Below are 17702 nucleotides of genomic sequence, written 5' to 3'. Positions count from 1 at the left end.
GGCTCTGGAGGGACAGGTTCTTGGTGAGGCTACTTACTACTGCAGGGCTCTGGACAAGGCTGTGATGTACAAAAAAGTGCTCAGAGAGCCGGAGAACCCCCCCCCCCCCCCCCCGATTAGAAACCTGCCACACAAACATCATGCTTCTCCCAAGTCCGCCTCTGCTTGTCTGACTAGAACTCAGACATACATTTTGATTTTCCAGAGGTCAGAAACTCATTCCATGCCTTCTGCTTTCATTTGCTCCGAGGCAGGGTTGGGATGGCTGAACACAATGTAGGAGACTCCACCAGGGTCCTCTAGGCCTTTTGAGCCACATCCTGAGCCACATAGCTTGGGAAAAACAAGGACAGCTCCCCCACCAGAAGAACTTGCTTCCTTTTAAAAAGAGAGGCAAGTGGTGCTATAGGACTCAGAATGAGGGGCAGGTTGATAACATCAGAATGAGACAGGGCCTCTCTGGATCAACAGAGTGGCTCCACCCAGACTTCCTCGCGAGTACCCCAAGTGCTCAGGATGTACTCCTGGGTCAGGATGGGAAGACAGTCTGAGTGCGCAGGCAGCGGGGAGCACCATGACACACAGAGGCAGTGATACCGGTGATACAAAGCCACTTGAAATGGTTACAGGCGGTCGCTGCAGGGCTCACAGGAAGAGGGACCAGCCCGTTCCATAGCACATCAGCCCATTCCTTGGGGATAATACTCTACTCTCACCTGAAAGGAAAAGGACGGCTTATTCTGCAGCCAAACACGAGCATTGCCCTGAAGCACAGATTTGGGAAACCCAAATACCATGTTCTAACGCATCAACAGTTTTACGCAATTTTTATATCAGCAAAACAAAGAAAGTCATGAATCAAGGCAGTTTTTAAATATCTTGGTGGGGACATCGGCAGCCAGGTTAAAACAAAAACGTCTCTGCTATAACCTCAGACATCATCTTAGCTTTGGGGTTGATGAACTCTAAGGGGTCTGTTTGTACATTCCAAAGGGATTTACCTAATAGCCAAGAAGATGGCAGGCCACATACAGAGGTAGGCAATAAATGGCTATTTGGGGGACTTAAGATAACTCAAGATAATTTGTCTCCTGGCCTATAAATTCCATCTCTCCATGGTCACTGACTTTCTAATCAATCAGCCATGTGGAATGTTTAACGTAGGTGTGGCTTTTTCTTTTCTTTTCTGAGAGCGTCTGTTCACATATTTCAGGATAATTTTCTCTCAGACAGACGTATCTACTCCTGGGAAGGCAAGAGCAGAAGCCCTCTGGGCAGTGTGGCTATGATATGGGGCCTCAGAGGCGCCTCGGTTGCAGTGGCTGGCAGATGAGCATCCCTCAAAGGTGCAGGGCAGTCTAGCTGAGGCTTCCACCACGGGCTCTTTAGAAACTTTTTATAAGTTCTAGCATGTTTGAATTCAAATATATCTCAGAAAAAAGAAAGCCAAACTAATGTAGAAATGAAATGTATGTTATTATAATTAGTAAAGAGTTTAATTACAATGTTTGTGAAAGTTCCCACCTCTGTTGAATGAATGGTAACATTTAAGAAAATAGGATTAGGCCAGGCGTGGTGGTGAAAGCAAGGGGAGGCAGAGGCAGGAGGATCTCTGTGAGTTCGAGGCCAGCCTGAGCTACAGAGTGAGTTCCAGGATAGACAGGGCTCTGTAGAGAGAGGGTGTCTCAGAGAGAGACAGAGACAGAGACAGAGGAAAAGAAAATAAAAGAGAATGGGCTGTGTCACGTGTGCAGATTAAACGTGCAGGGCCCTCTGGGGGGATCGTCTGCAGCCCCTCCATTCCAGTGCAGAGTCTACGCACCTTTGGACATAGTGCAGTGTGGTTGCCAGGACGTCCCAGAGCCTTTACATTAAACCCATGCGACTGAAGGGAAAACAGCCTCACCAGCAGATCAGCTCTGTCCCTCCTTAGAGGGCAGTCCTATCTGTCAGCCAGGAAAAGACGTGATTCTACCAAAACAGACTTTGCAGGGCTCGGGTATGACATCTCTTGTATACACAGGGCTCAGACATACCCATGAACGTAGATGGGTATCAACACAGTTCTGTCAGGAAGTGGGTCATATTCCATGAGGCCAGCAAGGTAGATATCCTGTGGGTACTGATGGCCACGCTGGCTTCGGAGGGAAGGGCATACCGCAGCTCAGTGATCCTGCAACTTTGGGGTGGGCTGGAGAGAACCTTGGGTAATAGCTTCTCGCTTCTGAAAGGAGAGCTTAGCCTGCAAACCCAGCCTCACTCTGTTGTCTAAGAGCTGAACCAGGAGACAGAGACACCTGGGAGACAACAGCCAAGAGCTGAGCACTTCTCCCTGAGACCTGGCCGTCTGGACCTGTAGGGCAGAAAGTAAAAGCAGGTGATCCAGGCCGGTGATGATCCAGAGTGAAGCAGTAGCAGGTGGGATAAAGAAATCAACATAAACCGGCCGGTATCTGCTATACTGTGAGAACACCTGTGCTCTTTAACAGCGCCTGGCAGCGCGTAACTAAGGCCCATGATATAGGCGCCTCTTTGCAGCATTTTTCAATCCAAGGCATTAGGATGGGCGCTCTGCTTGCGCAGGTGATTCAGGCAGGAAGTGCACTGGGCATCTTCAGGGTCCCTCAACCTCTGTCCCACCCTCCCAGAAGCCTGACTGTATCCTACATGGGATTCAGGCAGCATCAGCATCCTGAGAAGAATGGCCTCTTTCCAGGCCAGTGTCTCCCTGCCTTGTCCCCTGGAGAAGCACTGGGAAGGAAAAGCTAGATCAGAAGCAGGACTGGGGACTGCAAGAGAGGAAACTGAGAACTTTGGCTCTAGAAACAATTAATTGTTCTTCTAATCAGGACAGTGGAGACTGAGGAGAGGCCTGATCTATGCCCGATCCAGTCTGTCTTATTTACTGAACACCTGCTGTCTGCAGTGAACCCTACTAGACGCCATTATTTGGGAAGAAGCAGAGTCAAGGGATGACTTGAAAGAAACTGTTCAGTGAAAGGCTGCATGAGCAGAGACCACGAGATAGCCTTCCAGGATCCGTATCCAGGGTCTGCAGCCAGATGCAGATGAGTGTGGAGTATTTGGGCCCAGCGAGCAATGGGTCTGCTGTGCAAGGGACCCTGTGGCCCCTGGGTTGGGCAAAGACTGAACACAAAGAGATGGAAAAGCCAATAGGCAGGGAAAAGAGGCCCACTGGCTTCTGGGGAAGCTACAGGTAGCCCTAAAGGGAGGGCATTGCCTGCAATTGGTCCCCTGCTCTTTCTGTCCCTGCGTGTCACTGGAGATGATATCCAGCTTCCTGACAGCCATCGTGGGCAGCTCCAGGGGTGTGACTGGGACAGGCTGGTTCCTGGGGATGCTATAGGTGTGGGACGGGGTTCCCTTCACACCTGAGGCTTGTCTGTTGTCCCTCTGCATACTCGGTCTCTCAGAAGCAGGAAGACATTATTGGATTTGTGTTTAGAAAGCCCCCTGGCACCTGTAGAGATTGACAGCAGGAAAGGCTGTCTCTGTGAAGACCAGGTCCAGGTTGAGGGCACCCAGGGAATCACCCACAGTGCCAGAGCTCAGCTCCAGTCCCGCGTGATCTTCCCTGGGTCTCTTGCTGTGGGGCCGTACATCAGTGACACAGACACAAAAGCACCAGTGTGTCTGGGGCTGTTCGTTCCCTGTGACGAATGGGAATTCTTAAGGAAGTAAAACAGCTTTGGAGGGAGAAGGTTCTAGTCAGGATTTCTGTTCATTTTTAAATTACACTTTCATGCTAGTTTTGCTTTTCTTTTATCTAGAGGTTCCTAATGAAGAAACCAGCAGAACCAGGGATGAAAGGAGTTTATTTCATTTCTCTTAGGGATACTTTTCTCCATTTGCATGTCCTCATCCCCTTCAAATTTGGAACTCAGTTTGTATGGTATGCAGGTTGGTGTCTGATATGCAAATGGACCATGTAAATCAACAGGGTGCAGCCTCGGGTCCCTAGGGCAGCAGAGCACCCAATGACAGACCCAGGCAGAGCTGAGGTATCGAAAGCACATAGTTGGCAATATGTGTGTGTGGGACAACCAGCATCCATGGTCTGCTGGGCTCTGAACACCATAGCTTGTGTTGCCCAACTCCAGGACCTGTGCTGTTCAGAGCAGCAGAACTCCATAGACCATGCAGCAGCCACAGCTTTGCGCTCTGGGCCTCACTTGTAGTTGTTGACTTGCTTTACTAGAGGCTTGAGGCCTAGCCCTGGAGGACCATGCTTCTACTTGAACTGCTAAGGAGGAACTCGAGCATGCTCATCTCAAGAAAATCACAGGTGACACAGAAAAGCACAAGGCATATGAGAAAGATTCAGCTTCCTCTCACTGGTCCCTCTAAAGCAGACGACACCGGAGCTGTGGCGTCCCATCAGCTGCCTGGCTTCTGAGCACCAGGAGGCCCCAGGAGATCCCAGTTGATAGACAGATGTGTTTGTCTGTGACTGGATCTTCCTGGACAGCCCTGGTTGGTCTGGAATCAGCTCCATAGACCTCAAAATTAGAGAGATACACTTGCTTCTGTCTCCCAAGTGCTAGGATTAAATGTGTCTGTCACCATGCCCCTCAATAGGCAGATTTTGACATACAGCTTTTGACATGCAACGTGGGGGGAAGGGCCAATTTATCAAAGAATTCCCAAAGGCCTGCAGCTGAGAGGAGGCCATCTTTTGGGTTTGGAGAGGTATTCATTAGCTCTAATATTTATGGCACAGTTGCCAATGGTTGACATTTATTATCTGCCATTTATTTTAACAAGTACATATGACCGATAATTAAATATACTTAGCACCCTTACAAAGCACTTCCAAGGGTCTTCTGGTGCCTGTGACAGTTCTGTGAGGTGGGTGTGGTGGGTGTGTTGTACCCACACCTTATGGAAGATGAAGGACCCGGAGCAGAAATGAAGAGTGTGTTGCTCAGGTGACTACTGAGCTGGTGCAAGGGTGTGGCTGAGGTCTGGTTTCAAAGTCGCCATGCACAGCTAGAGCACAGGTCCATTTATAGCTTGTGAATGTTCTGCTAACTTAGTCCAAGGAGTTGCCTTTAGCTGAAGCTTCAGGAATGAAGCGCTCACCTCTTTCCAGAAGAGGTTGACCTCTAGGACTTTTGCTTACCTGTCTGAGAGCTGAGGGTACAAAAGCCTCACCAAACTGTCCCCACCCCCACCCCCACCCCTATCCCCATCCTGCCATGCCATCCCAACCCCTACACCTACCCCTGCCCTTGCCCTCACTCCTACCCTTATCTCTACCCTCCGAGTGAGCTCTGCCTCAGGCATGCCTCCTTGCACAAAGATAGCAGAAGACCTAGTCACCTGACCCCTGGAAGAAAACTCCACAACACACAGGCTCTACCTCGTTTTTCTTGCTAGTTCACTATTTATTTTTCTTAAATCTCAAAGTTTTTTTTTTTTTCTCATTTTAAATAAGTTACGTCATTTGACAGACCCAGGGATGTGTGGTGCTCTGATGTCTTAACTCAGCATCAGGAGGTCACGTTCATGAACAAACAGAAATCACCTGTCAAAGTACCGCTCATGAGATCTTCTGCAGATTACCATGTTGCAGTGTTTCCTCTGAATATTTTGTTTTAAATACAGCCCCAGCCTCAGTAACACTTGCCCCAGCTGGACCCTCTGCAACATGGACCATCTTGGTTCCATATTTTATTTCTGCCTGTCATCATTTCTGCAATCTATGTGCTCCCTCAGCATTGGGGAGGGGACATGTGACGTCACCATGGGCCTGACCTGGGAAGGCTCCCTTGGTGCCTCTTGCTTCTCCTGTATGCCTGGAGGGACAAACTCCTCACCTGGGTAGTCTCACCTTGCTGTCAGTGAGGAACCACTCCCAGACTGGCCAGGCAGCACCTGGGATCTGACAGTGTTCACTTTGGGTATTGTGGAAATGCACCCCGTAAACTGCTCCCCGTTTTCCTGCCCCCAAACCAAGGAGGTCAGGCATTCCAGCAGGTGACACCAGCTCTCTCTGGAGGGGGGTGCATTTCCACTGGTAACCAATCACAAAGCATCCAGAGGGAGATGCATTTCCACTGGTAACCAATCACAAAGCAGACTAAGAAATCTTCTTGCTGTACTATGCCACACTCACTCGATGGCAGATAAAAAAAACCTGGAGGACTTCCTGAGGGACAGCAGGATTTCCTAGCACATCAGATCCACATGTTACTATGCCTGTGACTCCAGCTCCTTCATAATAAGACCCACTCTATTTTTGAGTTATCTAAAATGTAAGTATATCGTGAAATTTCAAAAAAAAATTTACAATTGCTGCAAAACAGAATTCCTGTGTGCACAGATGCCTTCAGGCCAGTGAGACGGGGCCTTGGCGACATGCTTTCCTCCCTCTCCCTCTATCTCCTTCCCTCCTCCTCCCTTCCTCCCTCCCTCTCCCTCTATCTCCTTCCCTCCTCCTCCCTTCCTCCCTCCCTCTCCCCTCTCTCCTTCCCTCCCCCTCCCTTCCTCCCTCCCTCTCCCCTCTCTCCCTTCTCCTCTATCTCCCCCATATATATCCTCTATTTATCTTCTATCTTTCTGCTTTAAGCAAAATGCTTCACATGTCTCTTGAGACCTTTCTATGGGTCATGGTCAGAACCAGGGCACTGCCCAGGCAAGGGACACCATGGTCCTGTTATATCCAGGCTCTCTGTGTTTCATGCACACATGGGTGACAATTGAAAGTCACGTTCCTGGATAACATCCAGAGTCACAGCAAGGTAGTGAGCCAGACAGGTGTGCAACGAGGCAGCCAGCAAAGTCCCCTCTTCCCTGCTAAGGAAACAAGCCAGCTGTTCTCCAGCTGTGTCCTGTGGGGGTGATCAGAGCATCTGGGGGTGAACCCAGATACTTTCTACACCAACATTAACCTCTGAGTAACGGGAGATAAGGACCAGGCTCCTAGTGTGTAGTCCTGGCTACTGAGTGCCTGCAGGGTCACCCCCGACCTCCCTAGACCAGGGAGATGCCGGATGAGGTATATATGAGACTGTAGATTAAGCTGAATGACATCCACAGTGGCCACCTGACAGCTATCCCTCCATCATGGGAACCGATGCCCAGGGAACTTGCCTTTGCTCAGGCCTGTGGTTGGCTTTCCCAGGTTTTGACATCTGCCCCCACCCATTCAGGTGAAAGCAGAATGTGGTTGCAGATCCCAATGTGACAACCCAGAGTTGCTTCTCCCTCTCATCTGAACCCCTCCTGCGGCTTCCTGGCTGTCCCTTCCTTGAGTGAACGACCACAAGCATGCACACACCTTCTTGTCCCTGTGCCAGCTTACACAAAGCCATGATTCTATGCCACAGGCAAGACTGGACAGGGTAGCTGGCACCGGAGGTATACCTCCACCCTTGCTCAGGGCTCACGGGCTGGGCTTTTAGATACCTCCCTTTGTTTAACGATGCCATAAACCTCTGAGATCTAGACATGTTCCGCTTATTCCCTCCAGCCAAGATTCGTCTCAGCAGGAGAAATGGCCAACTGAAGCTTCCCTGGTCCTTGGCTAGTTGCATAAAGGGAACCCTTCTTAGAAGTGGCCAGAAGCGCATGGCTGTTGCCAGGTCTTCCAATCTGCAAACAGGCTCAGAATGGAGCTTCGTAAAAAGACATCTAACTAACCAATACCTCCTGTCTGAAGGACAGAGGTGCCCTAAAAGGAATGCAGAGGCTGCATAGCTGAGCCCCAACAGAGGTACACAGCTTTGTGTGGTATAGCTGAACAGGGACAGCAACCAAGGGACAGAAGAGATTCCTGATAGGAAGCGGGCTGGTGTCTCCTCCCTGTCTTCAGGGGGCCTTCCCAACAGCACCCTGACCGTTTCAGTCTAATCTAACTCACGAATATGCCCTTGCGCCTCTTCCAAGCCTGAAGCTACTGTGTTCAAGTCTCTATCACAAGTAGCCAGGTCCAGCCCTCAGCAGGCTCAGGATGCCCAGACAGAGTAGATCAGGGCCAGAGGCCAGCTCTCTCTGGATGGGTGCCCACCTAGCTTTGTCCCAGAAGGACCATCCTTTGTTCTCATGCCCTGGACTGTAACACACAGCAAAGATGGAACCCTAGTGCCCAGCCACTCAGTCAGTTAGGTCAAAGTCTCTGGTGAGGACAACAGCAAGAAGCTGAGCCTATGCAGCCCATCCCCAGCTCTCTCACCACTGGGTTCTCAGCTTCCATGTCCCCAAAGCACAGGACCACATATACATCCAGTAGCTGCTGTGATGCTGCTGAAAGATGGGCACAGAAGGAAGGGTTATGCCCAAGCTGTGAGCTGTTCATAGCTTGTGAGATCATGTAGACATCAAAACAGTAATTTTAGGGATAGGGAAGTAGTGCAATTGTAGAAAGATTGCCAGTCATGTCTGTGTTTGACCTATCATTACAGTAAGAAAACACTGAAAGATGATAGATGGATAGATGGATGGATGGATGGATGGATGGATGGATGGATGGATGGATAGATAGATAGATAGATGGATGGATAGATGGATAGATGGATGAATGACAGATGAAGGTAGGAGGTGTGTGTGTGTGTGTGTGTGTGTGTGTGTGTGTGTGTGTGTGTGTAAGCATGGAGTACAGTGAACATCATCCAACCCCACCATGCACAGATGGGGGGGAGGGGGCACTCCTTATGAATACATTTTCCACACCTGCAGGGTCCCCAGAGGCTAAACCACAGGAGTCACAGCTCTGAAGGCTGGAAGTCCAAATGCCATGAATCAGCAGGGGTACCCCTCTTTCTCAACCTTTGTGTGCCTAAGTATTTGTGTCCCTCCCAAACTGACCTGTTGAGATCTTTGCTCCAAAGGAGATGGTGTAGGGAAATGGGACTTTGGGGAAGTGATTAGTTGGGTCAGGAGTGGAGCCCTGATGAATAGGCTTGGCACTTTCATAAAAGGCTCCAGGGAGCTCCCTAGCCCTTTTCACCTGTGAAGACAGAACTAGGTGTGTGTTTGGGCTGGAAGTAGCACTCACAAAGATCTGCTATAGCCTTGGAGCCCAAGAACTGTATGAAACCAATGTATGGTGCTTCTAAGTCACCCAGTCTGTAGGTGACCGAGTGGACTGAGACCTGACACTTGTTAGGGACTGTGGCCCATGGCAATAGCACTGTCATCTTCGCCTGGGCTGTTTAATGCCTGTCTTGCTTCCTGTGTCCTCAGCCACACCACATTCCCTCTTCTGTCCTTTTTCTCTTACAAGGACACCCTCATATTGGATTAGTACTTTCTTTCACCTCTCTATTAGGTCCATTCATGGTGGTCACGGGTCAGGACTTAGGTGTGTTGGGATGCTGAGTGTGGAGCATCTGGCTGAGACAGAGGGCACTGGGCTCCCATGACTTAGGCAGATGTGGAGCAGATGTGGAGACCTTGCCACTGTGACCTCCAGTCAGCTGCTTGGGGAGCTGGGCCTGGGATGCATAGCTCTTCACTTTGCTCATCATGAGAATAACAGTTCAGAGAAACTCCCTGGGCAGAGCACACATCCACTAAGTGAGCAACCACCACTGGGCCACAGGCATCTTTGGTCCAACTTGATTTCCTTAGCTTCTCTATTTACACATACAGAATTGCCCTCATGATCCTGTTATTTCTGAGGTGTGGAGATGACTCAATGGATAAAGGGCTTACTACATAGTCATGAAGACTTGAACTCAATCCCCAGCACCTAGTACAAGTGGGGCATAGTGGCATGTACCTGTAATCTGAGGAGGCAGAGACAGGAGGGGCTCCCTGGCTAGCCAGTCTACTCTAATCAGTAAGTTTTAGATGCCAATGAAAGACTCTGTCTAAAAAAAAAAAAAAATTAAGTGGACTGTTGTAGAACATTGTTTTAAGGTGTGTTACTTTTGTTTATGTTGCATTTGTTTAACTCTGTGAAGCTGTGTTACTGTGCCTGTATAAAACACCTGATGGTCTAATAAAGAACAAACAGCCAATATCAAGGCAGGAGATAAGATACTAGGGCTAGCAGGCAGAGAGAATAAATAGAAGAAGAAATCTGGGAGAGAGCCATCTTGGAGTGAGAGAAGGAGGAGGACTCCAGGGGCCAGACACCCAGCTACAGAGCAAGCCACAGAGCAAGAAAAAAGGTATACAGAATTATAAAAAGGAAAAGACCAGAAAAGCTGGCTAGCAACAAGCCAAGCTAAGGCCAGGCATTCATAGGTAAGAATAAGCCTCTGTGTGTGATTTATTTGGGAGCTGGGTGGCAGGACCCCCAAAAGAGCAAAAACAAACAACAACATTTTGACATACCAATGTGGCACTTGAATTTCCATAGTGCCTGAGAAAGCTTTAAAAAAAAAAATATAGTTCTTTTAAGAGTTTCTGCCTGCTGGTGAGCCCTTGAGCAGCCAGGACATTAGGTAGGAACAAAAAACTGAGTAAAAACGCCTGCCATAGCACAAGCATTAGTATTTCAGAGCCCCAGAAGGTTGAATGCAGTTCTCAGCACCAACCTCTGACCAGGTCATGAGCTTTCAGCTTGACTTTGACAACCCAAGAAGTGGAGCCATCCGCCAAAGCCGTGGGCAGAGGTCCACAACCCCTTAGCAGTTTAAAGTTTGTTTGTGCAATCAAAAAAGCTAAAAGATATGCAGTAAAAGAGGTCCAGATGGGGAAAAAAAAAAACTCTAAACAGGTTACAGTGTGTTTAACAATGTACATAGGCTTAAGAAAAGGAAAAGGGTATAATCATAGAAAAAAATGAATAGTTTATAAAATAAAATCTATAAAGAGAGAGAGTAGGGGCTGGAGAGATGGCTCAGAGGTTAAGAGTACTGACTGTTCTTCGAGAGGTCCTGAGTTCAATTCCCAGCAACCACATGGTGGCTCACAACCATCTGTAATGAGATCTGGTGCCCTCTTCTGGCTTGCAGGCAGAACACTGTATACATAATAAATAAATAAATAAATAAATAAATAAATAAATAAATAAATAAATAAATCTTTTAAAAAAAAAGAGAAAGAGAGAGTAAAAAAGCCATATAAGATGGGAAATACACAGGGAGTCTGGATCCTGTATGTTATTGTGTTGATTTTGAATTTTTTTTTTTTTGAACGCCGACAAGCAGACAGTGGCTACTATGAGACATGGGATTGTGAACTGGACTGCTGAATTGAACCAATCTAGATACTACAGGAATGCCTTATCTTTAAAACAGAAGTCAACAAATATATTTGTCAAATAGAAATTAAAAAACGCTTTGGAGTTTTGTTCCCACAGGAGACGAGAGACTGTGGGTTACTTCAGGGTTAATATGGATCAGGTTTGATCAGGGGAGACCTCCTGAATCTTGACAGATGGCATTTATCAGCAAAGGTTACTGCTGGTCTTCCCAGGACTTGGTCATTATCTCAAATTTTCTCAGGGACCCTAAAGATACTTTGTCCACAGACAGCAGGAAGCAAATTAGAGAAAACTATGCCCACATTCCCAAGAGCAGGTGGGTGTGGGTGGTTTTTGGTTATTTGGTGGGTTATGGATGTTTGTTATCATTTAGGAGAACATAGTATATTGATACAAATTTTAAGTTATTTTCGTTACACTGTATATATGTTTCTACTCTTGTTTAAGGGATCTTTGTTTATTGATAAAAAATTTAAGGTTATTTTTGTTACAACATTTGTATGTATGTTTCTATTTTTGTTTGAGGTATTGTGCATATGCAGTTCATTTGGAAATGTAGGGTGAAGTTCTAGTTTTTGAAAGCTATTGTTATAAACTATATAGGATAATCAGGAACATAGGTCAGTGAGTCATTTATAACAATCAAAATTGTAGATATGTTAGGTATGCTTTCCAGATTGTATAGAAACATATTTTAGATAGATAGATGATCTTCAAACCTTTCAAAGACCTACAGAATATAGAAATTAAAATGTTTTGTTGTCTTGGGGCTTTTCATGACAATGAGACACATCTGCTCCTGGCAGCACCAATTTACTTCAGAGATGATGGACATTGAAGAAACTCCTTATGGAGTTTGCTTTCAATGTGGCAAGGCTAGCCATTTGGGCAAGAAGCTGCTCTTGCCTGGACTGCTTGACAGTATGTTGTGTAAACTGGACATGCAGGACTCACAGGAAAGTGACCACTGAACTTTGCCAAAACAAGGTGGGATGGTCCTTCAGGTTCCTGCTTCACAGAAGAAATTACTGGACACTCTATAGGATACAGAGAAGTGACTGATGAATTTTGACAATATAGGTGGGACAGTCATTCAAATCTCCTGTTTCACTGAAAAGTCTACCAGATATTCTGGGCCTGTAGGCTGAAGATGGATGCCCCAACGTCACAGAGGAACTCTGGGTGACTGTTCAGGCTGCCAAATGTCTCTGTTGTTAGATAATATTACATCCTTCTGGGTCTTTGATGGAATTGAAGACTAGATAGTTATAGTTGCAGTTTTCCTTAGTTATGATGGAAAGTAAGTTAAGTATAAAACTTTGGATTCACTGAGATAAGGTAGATAATGCATTATTTTATCTGAATATGCTAACTAGAAATGGACAGAATATTGTAAATGTAATTCTTATTTGATAACTGTTTTTGTTGTGTATAGTTTTACTGTGTTAAAGTTAAAACCTTTTTTTTATTTAAACAAAAAGGGGTAAATGTAGAATATTATTTTAAGGCGTGTTAGTTTTGTTTATGTTGCATTTGTTTAACTCTGTAAAGCTGTGTTACTGAGCCTGTCTAAAACACCTAATGGTCTAATAAAGAAACGAACAGCTAATAGCAATGCAGGAAAAAGGATAGGCGGGGCTGGTAGGTAGAGAGGATAAATAGGAGGAGAAATTCAGGAGAGAGAGATCTAGGAGCAAGAGAAGGAGGAGGACTCCAGGGACCAGCCCCCAGCTACATAACAGTAACTGGGTAAGAAAGGCAGGTATACAAAATAGAGAAAGGTAAAAGCCCAGAGGCAAAAAAACAGACAGGTTAATTTAAAGTTAAGAAAAACTGGCAAGAAACAAGCCAAGCTAAGGCTGAGCATTTGTAAGTAAGAATAAGCCTGTGTGTGTGGTTTATTGGGAACTGGGCAGTGGGCCCCTCAAAAGAACAAAAACAAACAATAACAGTGGACAGATCTTGAGGAATGACAACAAATATTGACATCTGACCTCGACATACTAACATGTACACATGTACCCCCCCCACACACACAGGTATACACAAATACTAGATAAATAGGTAAATAAATCTGTTCTACTTTTCCATTTCAGCAAACCTGATGCTTTGCTTCTGTTGAGCAATATTAAAATTGTTGTTTGAAGTAAATATGATTCTTCCCAACCATACAGGCCTTTAGCATTCTACCCATGACTCAGCCACTACAGGGTCTGTGTTTCCTGCTTTCCACAGACGTGTGACCGGCCAGCACTGTCCTGCTTCCCATGGACCAGCATGCACTAAAAGCAGACAGAGCCCGCCTCCTTCCATTAGATATTTACGGTTTGCAGTGGTGATGTCTCTTGTCCTTGCTGCCACAGCTGCAGGTCAGCTGACACCTCCCATTATTGATGCCCTAGTGACTGGTCCATGCCATTCTTCAGACATAGCCAGGACTTCCCTCTACCGCAGCATTGGGACGTACAAAGTGGCCCAGGCAGATGATGCAGCTGATGTCAGATCCCCACACCATAGTTCTCACTCCCCTGCAGCCTCAACAGCTGGGGACTTCATCCATGAAGAAAGGGCTTAGTAGAACTTCCTTAGTGTCATCCCCAGCACACAGAATGGGGCAACCTAGATGGAAGACACAGCTAATCACCCCAGAGTCCAAGATATATAGCAGCAATCATAAAGGAGCAGAACCTGAGAAGCTGGTGGCTTGCACAGTGTTGGAGCCCACCTAGGTTTCCTAGTGGCTTTACCCAGTAGATTGCATAAGAGGATGATTGGACCACAGGCCTGAGGACCAGGTGTTTGGAAGGGTCTACACTTGGCTATAGTGTACAGATCCACCCGAGGCTATCCTGCGTTTCTCTGTTTCTCTCCCCTCTATACTTCTATCTAAATCTCTTATCCCTCACTCCTTAAGAGTCCCTGGGGTAAATAAATGTGGGAGCTGGTCTCCCAAAGTCCAGGATCACCTAGCAGGTAAGAGATTGACCAGGGCCAGGAACCATTGGTACTGCTGCCTGAGTGACTCACCAGCCCACCCTCTGTCCTCTTCTGTGGCTTGGTGTGGGTGGACCTAGGAGCCTTTGGGTCAGGAGTGAAAATACTGGGGCTTGCCTGTAGGATACACCCAGTGAAAGCGCCTTCTGGAACTTTCCAACTGCTAAGGAGTAGCTATCAAATGAAGTAAGACAGCACCTTCCTACAGGAAGAGAAGAATATGGACAGTCTGAGCAATGATCTCAAGTGTTCCTGCTGGACAGCCCAGCAATTCCACAGCGCCCCAGCTCTGTGCTACTGGACACCCTGACCACAGCTCCCAGCAAGGCTGTCACTGCCCCACCTCCAGCTCCATGCAGGACTGTTCGCTGCTTTCCCTCACTGTGTTAGTGAGAGCATAATAAAATGCAGAACGATGGAATATGTTACATTTTTAAAAATGGAAAACACCTTTCCCCAAGCCAAGCGCACCGTGTTGAAGGAACACACCAGTGTGGCTTCCGTGCACGCTGAGGTTCTTGGGGGTTCTCTGCTTCTGTGGATCCCTTTATAGTGAATCCTTTCTCAGATACATCAGTACATGTTCCCTTTCTAGCTTCACTCAGTACCAGATTTCAACCTTTGGCCTGAGGCATTCCTGCTGACTTTCACAAAAGGATTTAAAAAAAAAAAAAAGTGTTAAACAACTGAATTCAAAGCTGGACTTGGTTAACAAAGAGTGATTTCTAAATCCCAGAGGCTGAGCCAGGGCCCATGAAGGCCTCACCCTGCTAGGCTGGGTGGGGCCCCAGCTGCTGAGAGATGCTGGAATCCTTGGTGACCACGTCACACAGTGGAAAAGCAGTTAGTCTCCTTGGGGCACAGAGAACAGAAGAAAGTCTGGGGCCACAATGCTCTCAGAGGCAGCACGGGAAAGCAGCTTTGACAGACATGGTGGGCAGAGACTGGGTGCTGCTTCCTGGAGCTAGGCGACTTGGGATCTTGCCCAGGCTAGCCGATGTGAGTTTCCTGGGTTAGCAAATGAAGATGAGGGTAGGGCTTATATAACTTTAAAAAGACACTGAAAGACAGTGGTGTCCCCGTTTCTCGAAGACCGCCAGTGCTGTCTTGACCTTGGTCATCTACAACTATAAATTTCCAGGTCTCAAAATATACACATTCCACCCTGTAGAACATTGAAATAATGCAATTATTGCAATTTGATTTACATCTCCAAAGACGTGTACTTTCCAGTCTCTGAGTGAAAAAAAAAAAAAAAAAAATGTTTGGAGGTCTTAATGCTGACTGTACCAAGGCGATCTTCTGGGTTCGTTCTAAGCAGGGTGGTGGTTGTCTGCTAGCCCTGGGCTTGTGCCAGCAGCCAGGATCTGCATGTGGGCACAGTCTGTCTGTCTGCTTTCACAATTACCTCTGGGAGGCTTTGAAGCCCCAGAAAACGTCCCTAAGGGCTTGTCTGAAAAGCCTGGTTTTGTTCAGCCCGTCTATTTTCAAAGCTGGCTGGAAAAAAGATACGTGTAAGTAAGGTACCTAGCGATTAGTGTGCACACCTGGCCCTGCTTTCTAGCGCATTCCCGGTGATGGCAGGGAGTGGCCGCCTCCCCAAGTGAGGCGCTGACCAGGGAAAATCTTAGGTTTTTAACTCCAACCCCTCCCAGGACTCAGCATAGCCTTTCGGTCTCCTTCTTTCTGAAAGCTGCCCTGAGCCCCTCATTAGTCCTAAATAGCCCCCAGGTGGGGATGTAGACGGCGAAGGACTAGCTGAGCTACACTAGTCCTCGGAGACTCGGAAAGAGAGGGCTGGCACTGGAAAGAAAGTGGCTTCTAAGTCCCAGAGGCTACCCTACTCAGGGACTCTGACTTAGCTCAGGCTGCCCTAGAGCTGGACTGTAATCCTCACCTTCAGTGATTCCCTGTGCACCCCAAAACTCTGCCCTGGAAGAGCAGAGAAGGAACGCCCCTGCCCTAGGCCCTGGGCTTCTCCTCTTCACTTTTCTTTGTGAAGAGCAGAGCCTCCTGCTCACCTGGAGTGGAAGCAGAAATCAGAAATGGTGCAGCCCCTCCTGCAGCCCATGGTGCACTGAGAATCCCTGAACTAAGAGGAACCAGCCTCTGTGAGTGCCTAAGAGCCCATCCGCTGGATTAGAGACAGGAAAATATGCTCTGCGAGGAAGCCATCCACCTGCCAACCCTGCTCAGCCTCAGCTGCCTGCCGGCCAGAGGGGTGTCTGCACCCGTGGACTGGCGTGAGTACCTGGGGTAGCTCAGGCCAGCCCAGGTGCCCTCATCCTCACAGAGATTGTCACCCAGTCAGTTCTCCACCTCTGCCTGTGTCAGCTTGTGCCCGGTGCAGCCTGTGTCAGCTGGTGTGACTGCACACACACCAGGAAGGTTCGCTGGCCAGCGCACAGACACAGCAACTCCCCCACTGTGTGCTGGCTTCTCAGGAAGCCCGGGAGATAAAGGTTCAAGCTTAGTGTTTCTCTATGGGACTAAAGAAGCCTTTTCATTTGAAGCATGCTGGCCGTAAATAGAAGTGTTTTATGAGAGTGGAAAAATCATCTAACGTGATGTGGTTCTACGAATGTCCCTGTGTGCTGGGTAAAGACTCCATCCCCCCGAGAATGGGGCCAGAGGGACCATGAGACAGTGAAGGAGCACTGTCTGTCCCAGAAAAGGTGAGGGAGACACAGCTGAGAGCAGGAGGTACAGAAATGAGAGAGCAGAGTATGCAGCAGACCACGTGGTGAAACGCCGCGGCGTGTGTGACTGACAGATGGACAGGGTGTACCTGATGGGGTAGGATTGTGAAGTAGGGACTCAGGAGTAGGGAGACTGGTGGATTGACCCTTGGGAGAGCACACCCCCCAGAACTCCACCATCGCTCAGGACAAGAGCCCCCGGCTGGTGATCCGTCTTTGTTTCTGCAGATGAGGTTAAGGACTGGGACCAGTCGATCCTGCCGCTTCAGCGGGCACTCTCACCCGCTGGGCTCGGCCGCGGGTTTTACTCTTGCTCACCTTGTTCCTTCACTAGGGGGAAGCCAGTGTACTAACAGAAGCAGCAGCCATGGGCCAGCAACAGCGTTTCTTTCTGCAGACAGCGGACACCGTCAGTTTGTCCTCAGAGTTTCATTCTTTCTCGTCTATGGCAGACGCGCCACACCTCGGCTGCCTCAGGACTGGAGACACAGAGAGGAAAACTAAAGGACATGCTTTGTCTTTTCACATCCCTCGGGTCTGAGGTGTGACTGATACCCAGCTTGCCATAGGGAGAGCGGAGAGGGCCTGCTGACCTGCAGGTGACGTGGGCAGAGGCCATCCAGCAGCAGGGCTGAGGCTCCACTTTCTGCTTGCAGATTTAGACTCCCACAGAGATCTCCATTTCTTAAGTTAAACAGTCAATTAAACAGGGCGGGCTGAAGAGCCATGTGTGTTAACCATTAAACCTGGAGAGGGGAATTCAACCCATTCTTGCTCCCTCCACTGCAGCGGCGTTGTGACCTCTGGATGTGTTCCAGTAAAACATCAGC

The sequence above is a fragment of the Peromyscus eremicus genome, chromosome 8b (assembly GCF_949786415.1).
Source record: "Peromyscus eremicus chromosome 8b, PerEre_H2_v1, whole genome shotgun sequence".
Classification (NCBI taxonomy): domain Eukaryota; kingdom Metazoa; phylum Chordata; class Mammalia; order Rodentia; family Cricetidae; genus Peromyscus; species Peromyscus eremicus.
The sequence above is the reverse complement of the archived record's forward strand: the minus strand, read 5'-3'. Positions refer to the sequence as shown.